This window comes from Mercenaria mercenaria, chromosome 9 (assembly GCF_021730395.1).
Source record: "Mercenaria mercenaria strain notata chromosome 9, MADL_Memer_1, whole genome shotgun sequence".
Taxonomy (NCBI): domain Eukaryota; kingdom Metazoa; phylum Mollusca; class Bivalvia; order Venerida; family Veneridae; genus Mercenaria; species Mercenaria mercenaria.
In genome coordinates this window covers 51,806,185-51,821,347 of record NC_069369.1, presented here as the reverse complement: position 1 = coordinate 51,821,347, position 15,163 = coordinate 51,806,185, and the positions used below count along the sequence as shown (strand labels likewise).

The window sequence follows — 15,163 nt, the reverse complement described above, 5'->3', positions numbered from 1 at the left end:
TAATTGATTTACTCACGACAAAGAGTGAGTAAATGTATGTATTATAACTGTTTTAAACACTACAGCTGCAAACAATACTTTAGTTTATCCCGGTATGTCATATTGCAGTACGGGTAATTTCGCGTAAATTATAAAGTCATATTACCTTCCTTTTATAAGCATTGTATATGAAATAAGACATGGCCTTTTTTCATTATTATGATACTGTTCGCCAACAAAATTAGTTTTTCAAATTATCTGTTACAAAGTGCATTCAAAATATTTCATTTTTCATGCTACAGATTTAATATAAAAGGGGTAAAAATTGCATAGGCCGGGAATCGAACCCGGGCCGCCCGCGTGGCAGGCGAGCATTCTACCACTGAACCACCGATGCAGTTACTTTTACCGTCTATTAAACATAGATCTATATGAATTATGACATTCGTAAGGTATAGCATTGCCTCGAGCTCCAGTTTGTAGCCGTGTTAGGAATGTTCAAACATGTAAACTGTCATAGATCAAAAGTACGAAAATGTTACTGAAGCGAAAATAAACCAACGTATACGAACAGGATCCATTTGTTTGTTTTTCATATATCATTAATGTTCTTATCTTTCGCGACCCAAACCCGTCTTAATCATGGTCTATCCAAGGTCACTTAGTATTTAGTGGAGAGAATTACTATAAGCTCTGGCAGCTTTCAAGTCAGTCCACTTGTCTTGATATTTGTATTGTATGGATGTTATACGTATGGATGTTGTATGTCACGTGCGTCTTGAATAATTATGTTTAAACCAAACTCGCTTGATTTTTCCAAGACCTTGATTGAACAGACGTGACGGAGGAATACAAATAGCATTGGTTTACTGTTCATACAGCTGTGTTGTATGGGTGGTTTATGTGAGGGCCAGCGCTTGCTCCCTGTGAACGCGAAGCGCGAATGTACGACGGTACGAAGGCGAAGCGTGACAGTACGATGGTGATAACACGAAGGTACGATGGCAAAGCGCGACAGTATGATGGCGAAGCGCAACAGTACGATGGTGACAGTCTATAATAATGTAACTGTTGAAGCTGTTTATTCTTTTTTATCATAAAATAGCTTAATCTCATTATCCAACTAGTAATTTGTTTTATAATTGGAAGACGGCTAAATTGTGACAGTCACTGTTGTCCCTAACGCTAATAGGTTCATTCTTGTGAAAATTTGGGAAAAAATGCTGACTTTATATTATCATAATAAAATTAGAATATGAGAATAATGAATTAACAATTACATGATTAAGTAACAAGAAATATATTCATTCGATACACATGTCATCACTATATGTTGATAGGACTCTGTGCCCCGTGATAATGTCCTTTGGAAGCCGTATTTAAGAGAATTCAGAGAACAAGAATTACCGTTATTACACCCTTTAATTACGGAAAATAAACAAAAGTTACCTCACAATCATTAATACTCCAACAAAAACATATATTTGGTGGTTTATAAAAATGGCAAATGACATGGTTCGGAGGCAAAAAAGTCATACAATATAAGTCATCTGCAAAAATTAGAATGATATAAAAATGACATTATAAGATATCAGTAAGAGCATCGGTGGTTCAGTGGTAGAATGCTCGCCTGCCACGCGGGCGGCCCGGGTTCGATTCCCGGCAGATGCATTTTTTATTATTATATTCTTTTCTTGCAAACTGCTGTTTCCTTGATACAAAATACAGTATAGACCAATATCCACCTGTGCAATTTTGATATGTGGTTTCAATTAAGCCTGTCAGGTACATTTAATTATTATCTTGCTAATAAACTTGCGTTCTTCTAATTGTTTATATTGCTACGATTAAATTATTGATTTGGATGAGCTTTGTGTACACAAAATGTAAACTAATATTATGTGATTCTGAGAGCGTTTTTAACATACTCCATTTCACTTAAAATCTTTTTGTATCTCACTGTAAAGTGACCGGGAAGATGAAACGAATTCAGTAAAGTATAATGTTGAATTCGTATTCGTACTTGCAACATCTATTACCGCGGTGCATCAAATGACTCGCATCATATCACACCTTTGCGCGTAGCATAACCAAATATTGCAGGGACTGACCGATTTCTAATGTTGGTAAAACATGTGGTCCAACCCTTTTGTATTATCGCACATTCGCAAAGTTACTGAATACTTCCTAATGTACAGTAGTAATATATATGTCTTGTATAATGATAGTTTGCTATTGTATATAAATTTACATATGTATCTGTATAATAGTGTCTTGATGTACATTGCCATAATGTCTTGTGTGATGATTACAATAAAATATGATTAAACTAAATATTGCACGTCATATTTTACTGTCCCCCGCGTCGCAGAGTTGCATCATACCATCCCGCGCGCAATGATGCGACACTACAAAGTCCCTTTCATGTTTCGATTTTATCACAAATTATTTGATACCAAATATCTAATTAAGTTATAACATGTAACACATGCTATAGTGATTATCTGCACATAGGCTTGCCTGATTGAAAATAAGTGGACCTCCTTCTGCACCGTAGTGTAGGAGAAGAGGTTCTGTCTCTTTAATGGGCGGCCAATGCTTTAAACCCTGCATGTTCTGGTATTTTGACCGTGTGCGTACACAGGTCAGAAGCTCATGGAATTAGACAGCAAGCGTAATAATAAGTTGCAGCAGTCAGAAGAAAAAAGATCAAGTGAGTAACACAGGCTGTCTGGATGCCATGTTAATAAATAAGATCAGTTCGAATGAATCAGTGTTTAAATAGATACATTAACAAAAACAATGCAAAAAGCAAAAGGTAATACATGTATTATAAAATGCAACCATGCTGTTAAGAAAGCTGGTAAGACGAATTTCTTGATAATTCATATACAGTAATACGAATATGAATATACTGTGTAATCTGACATCATCGTTGTTTTCTGACTATGACAGTTTAAAGCAGCGTGCCTCCAGATTTGGCTAAAAATATAATCTTTCTTTCAAATTGAAGTTTGGTCATATTATGAACATTCGCATATGAATTTTTGTTTCTAAAATGTTTTAAAAGTTCCAAATCAAGAAAAAGATATGACCGCGCCGGGAATCGAACCCCGAATCGCCGCGGTAATAAAGACATTTTCCCGTCGTCGTAACCAATAGCGCTATAGCTGAAGTAGTGAATAATGATTTCTAAATTTAGATATTTTTAATCGAGACAGTTTACCTGGAGTAAAAGCGTGAAAACACTTTTCGATTTTCGTCGTAAAAAGTAGTAAAAACAGCAAATTCTCATGTGTTTCCGTAACATAAAGTTTGTCAGTAATTAAGTTTTAAAGCCTTCTTAAGAAATATAGCATTTATTTCAAGATATCTAAAAAAAAATCTTTCTTTTTTTGTTGTTGTCGAACGATCTGGAGGCATGCTGCTTTAAATGTAATTGTATTAACAGTTTTACGACATTATAATCAGACGCTGGATCTGCCCTTGTTTAGTAAGTTTCAAGTTTCAAGTTTATTCATATATATATTCATATATATTCCACTGGACTTTAAGTCCATGGTGGCAACATTTACATAAATATGATGAACAGTGAATACATATAAGTGGGGAAGGTATGACATATTACATTTTGACATAATTATACAATTACAATTCATATTCTATATCAATTTTTACAAAATTTATGATGTATATCTAAATTATCAGACAATATTTCTCACTGCTGAGAATATGGCTAATTATACCGTTACTAACGTTTAGCTATGCATCAGTCCAAATTTGAGAAAACAGTTACAGTAGGTACTCAGTACGCGTCGAAGTAAGCATCAATAGTTGTAATTTAAACATTATAATACTTCAAACATAATTCTTGAAACAAGACATATTATAGACAGAGCTATATCTTCTTAGGAAATCTTAACATGTGAAGATGGAGTAGGAAATCATACACTCAATATTGTTACGACTCAGGGGTGTTGCGGAGATGGGTAGGCTAGGCGTACTGATAACTCCGGGTAAACTTTACTCAAGTAGTCGAAAAGGCAAATAGGGTATAGCCAAGTTGATTCAGTGTACCATAAAACTAACTAATCCAGAGAGACTATAAGACTCAGGATAACAGTTAATGAAGTTTATTAATGTTAATATATCAAACTCCAGAAAATACAAGTGAAGTCAACACGTTAAACAAAAGCATCTCACTGATAACAAATGTAATCACAAATTCTGCTTGATAATAAATGTATTCATCAAGCTATTGATTGTTAAATTCTGTCAGTATAAGTAGAAACTTATCAAATAAGATTAAGACCGTTCCGGCTTTCCATAATTTACAGGTAGCGAGGCGAGTTACGATGAACTTTAAAATGTTTTACAAAACAATACTGCGCTCTCTTACAGGTACAAAAATGCAAGATTCAATACACATCTCCTTTTAAATTAATCTATTTATGACTAATCCGGCGTTCCATAAGTTGTAAATATTGATGTGGATATAAAGACACTGTTCAGCAACAGAAATTCCTCTATAAGATATAGCAACTTATATTCTCAGTACTTAAGACAAATCCATTTACTTTAAATAACTAATGAATATGCAAATGCATCTGTGCAAGTTGAACTTGTAAAAATGTTACTAAATGTTGTATCAAAAGGGCTTTTATAGACCTATAGCTTTTAATTACTATGAATTCTGATTGCAGAGCGACTTTCTTACATCTAAGTTCAGCATAGTGTTCATTTTAGTTAAAATCTATTTAAACAAGCCAAACGTGGTTTTAGGTCTGAAGTGATTGCTGATGGCCAAAATCGAACCCTTTTACAGTTTTCCAGAGAGAGTGACCCAAAAAAGTTACCAAAAAAGTCAAAATGGGTTATTTTGGGTAAATTGACCAAATGGTTAGTGACCGACGGGTCACAGTGACCGAATGGTCACAGTGATCTAAAACGTTAAAATCTATGCTGAACACTGCCGTATCATAAAAATGGCGATTTTATAGAGTGTATAGATGAAAAGAACATCAAAATATGCCCCACTGGGTTAACTCTAACATGTTTAAGTGATTTTTACATCTTTGAAGATGACAACGATAATTTATGTTGCTTAGTAACGGTAAATAGTCCAACAATGCAATGCAAATGAGGATGCATATCCTGTCAGGAAATGTGACAATTTCTGGGTTATTTGGAAAATAATCATGATTTATGCAAAACTCAGACCGTACAAAAGGATGACACTTATCTTAAACAAACATTTAAATACTTAAGAGTACTTGTGCAAAGACTATAGTGATTCACACGCTGGAAAATGTTACAAAATCAGGATTAAATGTAAACCAGCCGAAACAGATGTCTCTCGGTAAAAGTAAACAGAGTTCGGATAAAGTTAACACGAACATGGAGGTGTATAATATGAGTTTGGTTTGTCATATTATGTAGATTTACACATACGTGTAGAATTCTGTGTTTCGTTACTGTCAGCTTGCAAGGAAATGTCACTAAAATAGTTCAAATCACAGCCAAGATCGATGACCTATTTCATAAAACAAAAAATTGGTAAGTCCCCATTGTTCGAGGCGTTACAATATTATATGAACTCTCGAATAGATGTCTTACATGAGAAATGCAAATTTCTTGCAAATGATACTGTTACATACAACCCCTTTACTACTGAGGTAAGCCTGTGGGTCTTTAAAAACTATAATGTTTCTGTACATCTCAATATAGCGCATTATATTTTGTAGTTTTGTAATTTTTTTGAAGGAAGAACCTGTAGTAGCACATATTAGAGTCATCATGGAACTTTCTTCAAATGTAACCTACTTTACCTGTTATGACACGCATGTGAAGTAGCTAAATATCAAGCTAAAATTCAAGCTAAGAAGATCTCTCTAAATTAAATTTATATTTCATGTATGAGACCTGTATTAGAATACACATCTGTCGTTTTGGATGCATGCACTTTACAAGATAAAAATTCTTAGAAAATATTCAATATGAATCCGTTACAGGATCGACAAGATCTGTCTCGAGACAAGATCTACTTGAAGAAATAGGATCGGTATCTTTAGAAGAGAGATGGAACATTTAAAAGCTCATTGCAGTTTATAAAGCTACAAAAGTGTACTTCCTGAATTCATGGCAAATATATTTTCTTCTGTTATAGAAGAGATAACCTTGAACCTTGAAAAAGGAGGCTAATTATGTAACAACAGTCCGAATAATTTAATGTTTTAGTTACTAATTTATATCCTCATCTACTGATTAATTAGACTTACATCTAAAATATTTGAATGAAGATTAAAAGACATTTTCAAAGCACCCAAGATCTCCAAACAAATTTTGGTAAAAGAATGTCCTCTGTTACACCCAAGGTGATAAAAAAGAGATGTAATTATCTGGCAAACGATTTATACATAACTTGTAATGTGATTGTGGTTATACCATCGGAAATGCTACATTATTTTTTTTCAGTGTATTAACAAAGAATCCAACATTTGAGTCAAACCAGAACTCTTCATCCTTTAAATGACACCTTACTATTTATTCGGATCTAAAATATTTCGGACGAAAGCAATTTCTTAACTTCTTTGGCGGTACATATATCATTAACAATTCTTATCTTTTTCAGCAAGCTAGCAATAAAATGTTGTTACTTTTATCAAATCTAATGTTGATAAACCTCAAATTGTCTAAATTGAATGACAGTGGATGACCCTTACCCTTAACCAAACTTCTGCGGAAACAGTTCTTCCGAATTACTAGAACTACTACATACAAATATCAGCATCATATCCAACTTTAAACAAGCTTTTTTATAAGTACATTTGTCTTCAGTTTCATTCACACTTATTTCTTTTAAATCTTGTTTGTTAGACTTACTATGATTTTCATTATTAAATACGTAAAGTAATAAGTTAACATAATTTATTTTATGTCATACCCAACTTTTCAAGGGCAGGGTCGTTTACTGGTATTGGCAAAAATATTCCTATAATTTCATCAATTGTAAATGTATACTTATGCTGCAATTATATACATGTATAATTATGTATGTGTAATTTCCGTTCTTTTGAAATTTTATTTAGTGTCCTGCTCATCGGCTCGAGGTCACATTTCAAAAGGCTTGACGTCGCTGAAAAGTGCATGTGCTAAGCTAGTATCAGATACCTAAAATAGATAAGATAAATTTAACAGAAAGAAATTGTTAACTGAAATAGGAAAGGCCATGGGATTGGCTTTAATTGATACGGAAAATAGATATGTACTTGGTCATCTAGGTTCATCCTTCCATTGTTTGCAAGCAAAAATTGAGGGTTGTGACATTGTGTCGAAAACCGTTACGTTCCACGTTCATATGTATATTATTTTGTATGTGAAATGTCCGTTTTTGGCACGTTATTCACTGTACCGCCTCTCATCAGTCCAATGCCACACACATTAAAGGCTCCAAGCTACTATCAGATACCTTCCTATTATAGTTTCACCAATCACAAGGCCAATATTTTGCGTGTATAAAAATTGAACTGAAAGAGGGGAAAATCCCCGGGTTGCGGTTTAATACGGAAATAAATAAGTACTTGGTAGTCTAGATACATCCTTAGCAAACATTGAGGGTTATGAAATGATGTCGAAAGCCGCTACGTTCCACATTCATATGCATATAGTTTTGTATTTGAAATGCCCGTTTTTATTCTTTTTATTCATTGATCTGTTGCCCAACGGTTTAATGTCACACACTAAAGGCGTAGTGTCGTTGAAAAGTGTATGTGCCAAGCTACTATATGATATCTTCCTTTTATAGTTCGCCATAGTTTCGGATGGGGTTTATTCCGGAAAATCATTTGCTTTGCTAAAGGATATTCTTATAGTTTCTATTATGTATCTAAACAAAAACCTTAAAATGCTATGCGGTGGCGTCATATTATTAGGTCTTTTTAGTACATACAGTACGAGAAATGCCCAAGTATGATAGCGTTCCGCTTATGCCGATTTTAGGGTAGTGACGGTTGTATACGTGCATTAAGTTACCTTATATTAACACACTTAAACAGAGACTCTTGTATCTTAACCCTTATCATATTAGGGTAATCTCCTTTTGATATGCTATGATATTCCAAGAATATATAATAACATAGCAACTGTATCACCATCGTATGATAATATACTAAATCAAGATGTAATTTTGAAAATACTAGTCCTTTTAACAACAGATTAGATATTTCCACTAAAAGTATGCATGATTTATTACAACTGTACGTTCTTATGATTCTAGGTGTCATTAAAACATATCAGTTCTTACATGGAGAAGAGAAACACAAAGAGTATAATTAAGAATTTTGTTTGTTTTGGGTTTAACGCCGTTTTTCATCATTATTTAAGTTATGTTACGGTTGGCTGTGAACATAACCGTTTTTCCTGTGTTTTGTATGTGAAATATTCATCGGTTCAATGTCACAGTTCAAAAGACTTAGTGTCGTTGAAAGGTACATGTGCCAAGCTACTATATGATACCTTCCTTTTATAGTTTTGCCACTTTAATATCCCAGGAGAAGCCCTATTGAGTTAAGCGGGCGGGCTTTTTTTTTTAAATGTGTATTGTAAAAATTGGAATCTACAAGTCAATCCAGACAAAAGTAAGATTGTTGTATTTATGAAGTGGGGCCCATTGAAATTAACCGAACAATGGACGTATAATAATATGCCCTTAGAAACTGTCGATAACTTCAATTATTTGGGGACCGTATTTAATTACACTGGTACGTTTTTATTAAGTCAAGAAACGCTAGCAGGGAAAGGATTAAAAGCTTTAAATGTTTTGTTAGCGAATACAAGTAAATTTTCTTTAAAACCTAAAACCCTATGTCAGTTATTTGACGTCTTTGTTGGCTCTACACTAAACTATGCATGCGAAGGCTGGGGTTTTGGTAAATCTAAAGAGATTGAACGAATACATCTTAAGTTTTGCAAACTATTGTTACATCTTAAAGCATCATTTTGCAATATGGGTGTATATGGGGAACTGGGAAGGTATTCGCAATTTATTAATAGATATGTACGCATAATTAAATATTGGTGCAAAATTATTCATCCTAAAAGCATTATTGTTAAGTATTTATATGAGGCAATGTTGGATGGTTGTAATAAAGGAGTTAGAAATTGGGCTAGTAATGTTAAGATGCTTTTAGATACCTATGGTTTTTCATATATTTGGAATAATCCATTAAATTATAACTTGAAATCTTTCCACTTACAGTTTAAACAACGAATAATCGACGTTTTTGTTCAAAATTGGAACAATAGCCTTTCCAACAGTCGTTCTTTGTTTGCATATAGAACTTTTAAATGTGTTTTTGAGCCTGAAAAATATTTAGATCTGTTACCTAATAAATATAGAATTGCTATGTCAAGATTGAGACTATCTTCCCATCAATTACGTATTGAATCTGGGCGTTATGGTGCTGATAGAATAGACCGCAATTTACGTATTTGTAACTTTTGTCATACTGGTGATATTGAAGATGAATATCATTTTATAATAATTTGTCCCTTTTACAGAGATATCAGAAAGATGTATATCAAACCATATTTCTATGTAAGACCAAGTGTTTTGAAATTTACTGAACTTATGAGCATTACACAATATTCAGCGCTCTTGAAACTTGGAAAGTTTGTATATCATGCCTTCTATGTTGCATAGTTTCTTAATATTATGTACGATATTGTCTTTATATAATATTACAATAACCAGTAAGGATACCTACAATGATTATTTCTTAGTCCACAATATTGTCAATCATATATCATGTTCCATGTTATGTTATTCCAATTCAAGAAATGCTTAATTACTTACATCAATATATAATTAAATATTTTGAGTTTCAACCTCACGTATTGTTAGCTTCAACATATTTTTAAGGTTTACGATATTTATGATGTTCTATGTGTATACTTGTCACTATAATTATGTTTATATGTTTTCCTGTATGTAACTAGAAACAGTATCTGTTTACGTTACAAATAATAAAATAAATTGAATTGAATTGAAAACGTAGTAACGTATATGCTCATTATCGGTTTGTTTTTAATTTCTAAACTAAAATAGTTTACGCCGTTAGGGCATTTTACGGCCATTAATAAAGTAACATTTATTTTTCAATTATTTGCATTATCTTTTAAATCATCTAATTTAAAACATAATGTTTTGAAAAAATATTGTATTTCTAAAATCAAACAATGAATAACGTATCATGGCCAGCTTATGATGAGAAATATCGAGTTTTTATCATTTAAAATTAAAGATAATTTACATACTCTAGCTTCTTTTCTAATGTGTAAAACAAACAGTCCATCTTTAATTCAATTCTTTCTTTCTTTCTGTTTTTCTTTTATATTGAACTTTCTTTCTTTCTTTCTTTTATGTTGAATTACCAATTAACAATAATATGTGGTAACAAACAGCTCTTTCTGTGTCATCGGCAGATTAAATTCGGTAGAGTTCGTACGTTTCCGCGCGCGTTAGAAAATACCACAGACACGAGCAGATGAAGAATATTTACAAAAATCAACAACTTTTAAACGTCTAGGGAAGCAGGAAGACATTAAAATAATTTCAGAACAAAAGCGTATTTAAAAAATTTATCGTCTGTAGAACACTTCAATAGGATAACAAATATTCTCAAATGATGAATAAATAAGTGTTAAATAGTGTTAAATAAGTCTATGTCTAATCAAATCTGTAAGGAGATCCTTTGGAAACTAAACATAAAACATCATACTCAGTTCGACTGATTCTGACTAAGTCTTTGGCTTTTGAAGAACAAATAAAAAGTGAATGGGCAAGACCAGATACAGAACAAAGCGCAAAATATGAATGATTATGCGGGTCAAATATTAAGAAATAATTATCCCTTTATTGTATCGTGAAACTGAAACTCTTCTTAACAATACCAAAAGTAGTATCTCGGTAAAAAAGATTCTGAATCGATTTCAACATTCTATCCGATTGTTTTCAAATAATTTCTTTTTAATATAACAGTCCTTACCTATTTCAAATCCGATTGGTAGGCCTATATAGAAATATACATTTTCTTTCATCTTGCCATGCACATAAATTATCCTAACATATATGATTGTTTTTGAAACTATCTTAGGCCTAGATTAATGTACCAATATTGACAATAGAAATCAGTCTATTTTACTAAGTTCCTGGAATTACAATACAGTTTATAAAAATCTTTCTGCTTGAATTTCTTGAATTTATGCAAATATGTTTCTCTATTTTTTATCAGCTGTAATATTTGGGAGTTCTCTATTTTAGACATACTTCTTTAATTGGAGCAGCTGAGTCCAAACCTGATGAAAAAATTTCTTTGAAACAGTCAGAAATCCTGAACAGAATTAGCAAGTTCGAACTGCCATAACTAGGGACCTTTGAAAAGGTGTATGACTCTTGTGTTTGCTTTGCTTAATAATGCAGAATTTCGTGAATTTTTTTCTGATGGAGAAAAGAAAATTTTCAGAGTGTGGTAAGCTGGGACAATTAGCCAATTATTATTAGTGAAAGCTCTCAGGTTTTTGTAGATATACTAAACAGAAAATTTACAAGCACATTTAACAACCAGTGCAACATAGAAAAATACTGTTGAAATATACATTCATTACAATTCAAACATACTACATATATGCGCAATAAGCGCGAAGTAAAAAATGTGCCAGCGTTATGCATTCCTAGATTTTTCAGTTGTCGATATTACTGTAAAAAAGTAAAAGCCGTCTGATAATCGTCTCGTTTTGTTTTGCCCTTCAAACCATTGAACCACTTTTGAAAAGTATATGGGATAAATATCTTACATTTAAACTTGACTATTACATATTTATGCATCATCAGTTCGTGTTTTCTGTTAAATGCAATTGAAACACATGTTGTAATATTATATTTACTTTATAACTATGCCATGATTTCGTCACTTTATTAAAACGCAAGTAACTTAAGTCCTTCATGTCCTAATATAATGATTTGGATAATTTCGTAATTGCTCTGGGTAACTGTTACTGGCATCACAAGTAACAGTGCCAATTCTTATATTAGGCTTCAAACGAAAATTGCCTTTTTACGGGAATAATCAGTGATGCATGTGAATTATTCATTTAATCTTAAATGTAATTCTACAAATAAATAACCTATCGACGAAACTATGTCGTTCAGACAAAACGTGTGTCTATGTTCGAAAAAATGAGTAGTCTGTATTTCAGTTTTGCTAATTACTTTCTTCTTCGTCAGAGCTTGTTTCCATGTTGAGTTCTTTGAGATAATCCGTTGCGTAATCCATCATTTGTTTCAGAGCAAGTAGAATAAGGATGTTAAAATAGTTTTGCTCTGTACGAGCTTCTTTTGAGTAATTTTGCACTGGGTGAATATTCATCTCCTGTAAATTTAAAGAATAAATCATATCAACACAACATAATGCAAACACGAATTTAACAGAATCATAAGCATGAATTTAAATACTCTCTATTGAAAATAGATCCTCTGTGTGATATTATTGCAATAACAGTGGCTGAAATATAGTTCTTACTTGTTTTGTATTCGCATTAAAATTTTAAGTGTTACTTTTACATTTACAAATGTGATAGTTATCTTATAGTCTGACTTTGACGATCGAGTGTTCAGTTAAGGGAATTGTATGTCAGTCAGATCAGAATGGTGTAGTGGTTGCGGATTGGCATGTCACAATGGCGACTGGATTCAATACTCCAAATACGCTATTATGCATTGAAAAATAGAGGCTTTATTATTTCATTTCATGACTCAAACATTGCCGTGCAATTCTCTTTTTAGTATTGTTATTGTCATGTACAAGTAAATTATGATAAAGAATGAAAGAAGAAACAGTAATCCGGTCGGTTTCTTTCAAAGTATAACTCATCTCCTTCACATTCTATAGCGACGACAGCAAATGACGGCTTTTGAGTTTCGATTTATCTCATGCCATATTTATGTGATCAAAATTAAATGAAAATGAGAGTCAGCACAATGCACAGTCCGCGGTCTACTAGAACAACCAGTTGAGTAAACGATGTAATATCTTCTTCGGAGACAATTAATATTAACATGCATAGACTTATTGAACTCCTTGAACTTGTTTAATGTATTTATACAGAATGCGTGACGCAATCTATTTTTGTGTATGCACTTGTAAAGAAATTTATTAGGCAAAACATATATATATATATATATAAAATGCATTTAGGACTCGATTCCTAGTCTGGAAAAGTATGCAGTATGTTTATCTCATATCTTCATCAGTATCAATGTGATTAATTGAAACTTCAACAACAGTTGCGTCGTAAGATGCCTTGTAGGTTGCTGTCATTGAAACAGTGCAAATCAGTAAAATATAGACAGATATTCACAAAAAAGCAAATTGCTTCTTGGCCGAAACCAGGTTTACCACTTGACTAGGACCTTTAGCAAAATAACGTTTGTATAGACAATAGCCTCGCCTGAAGCCATTGTGGACGTCTACCATAATTTGACAAAATGCAGTAGTGCTCAAGGTCACATTTCAGGAAAACTCCCTGAATGCAGTGATAAATTATTCCTTGCAAAGATAATGGCAACTACCAACGTGTTACAAGAGTTGTATACAGATTTAGAGTATTTCTTACTTCACACCATGTAGTCATTCTATAAAAAAAATACTTATACAGAGATGGATTTCATCTAAACAACAAAGATGGAGCAGTACCTGAAAAACATTGGAACGTACATTAGAAGTTAAACATTTTGGCTCTTAGTAGAGACCTGTTGCTCGAATCAGGACAAAAACAAAAGCTCCAGCACAATACCAAGCGAGGGAGCACAACCCAATAGAAACTTTCAACTCAACTTCATACATCTTCATGTTCTAGTGCCATCAGATACAGGAAGGACTGGTTTCTGGAAAAAGATTTTATAAATCACAGCTGAATATCTATTAATTGAACCCATAACTAGAATATATAATGTTATAGAGACACAAAGTTAAAAAAAATGACGTAATGTGCTTTTTGTGCACATTCGCAATTGTGACATAAAATTAGAAAGAAATACAAATTCAGGGGCTCCATTCTTTTAGGCGTGACAGATAAACGATTGGACAGGTCTTTTTATTTATGCAAGAAACTCTGTTGCATGAAAGAGACGAAATTATGTTCGTTCAGAATTATTGTAGAATACTTTCAGAATAAATTCACTTGAGAAAAAAATGTGGAAATCAAAACAAAACAACAACAACAGTTACAAAAACACATTTCTTTTAGGCTGCACTTAAACAGAGATAGATATAGTGACCACCTTTATCAAAGGGAAATTGGATCGAGAATTTTGAAAACAGGACAAATCCAAAGACTTAAACCTTATTTTAGATATACTGTTTTAACAATTAGTCTTGCACATGAAACACAATGGCATTACCTTACTAAAAGCATATTATTGTCTAAAACTGATAACTTCACAATCCCCTAATAGCGGAAAACTTATGTTATACATCGTTATATACCATAACTACTCGATCTATAAACAGTGGGGGAAATTGTGCGATCGGATAATTCGGGGATTCCACTAACACCTTGCCCGATCGTGAAATTTTGCGCCAAATATTGCCAGATCGGTCAAGAAAATGGTCCATTTCTATATACATTAGAAAAAAAGTAATCTGTGCATAAGGATATGTTACCTAGCGATGATCTAAATGCAAGTTTTGTATCGAAAAGGGTATATCTTAGATCCTACCGTTCAAAATACTTTTAAATTGTTTGGATTCTGATAAATTTAGCCTCAAAATTCACTTTCCCGTTTTGGCAACTTACATAACAGTTCGGAAAAGTCGCTTTCCCAAGCAGGGAAGTGGCTTCCAGAGCGTATATAGAAGCAAAACAAATTGGAACTAACAGTAAGTATCTATAAATTGTTTATTCTTTTAAATCGGTACATTATAATTCATGATTTGCATGACTTGTAGTTCGATGTATCTATTTATCATTGTCGCAAGAGTCATCAGCGGCGTTTTCTCACCAGAACGCTCAACCTGCAAATAGAAACAAAAACATTTGAACGTATGGATGCAAAATTGAATTAGAGTGAGTAAAACAGTTGAACGTTGAAGCTGATTTAGTTTTCAGTGTACATGGTGTAGTTGAA

At 32.9% G+C, this 15,163-nt stretch overlaps 2 non-coding genes across 2 annotated transcripts; one reads left to right on the top strand and one right to left on the bottom strand.

The window, feature by feature from the left end:
- Positions 1-305: 305 nt before the first annotated feature.
- Trnag-gcc (transfer RNA glycine (anticodon GCC)) lies at positions 306-376 on the bottom strand. Its single transcript has one exon. It is a non-coding gene; the product is annotated as a tRNA-Gly (tRNA).
- A 1,203-nt stretch (positions 377-1,579) lies between these two features.
- Trnag-gcc (transfer RNA glycine (anticodon GCC)) lies at positions 1,580-1,650 on the top strand. The gene has a single exon. It is a non-coding gene; the product is annotated as a tRNA-Gly (tRNA).
- The last annotated feature ends 13,513 nt before the right edge of the window (positions 1,651-15,163 follow it).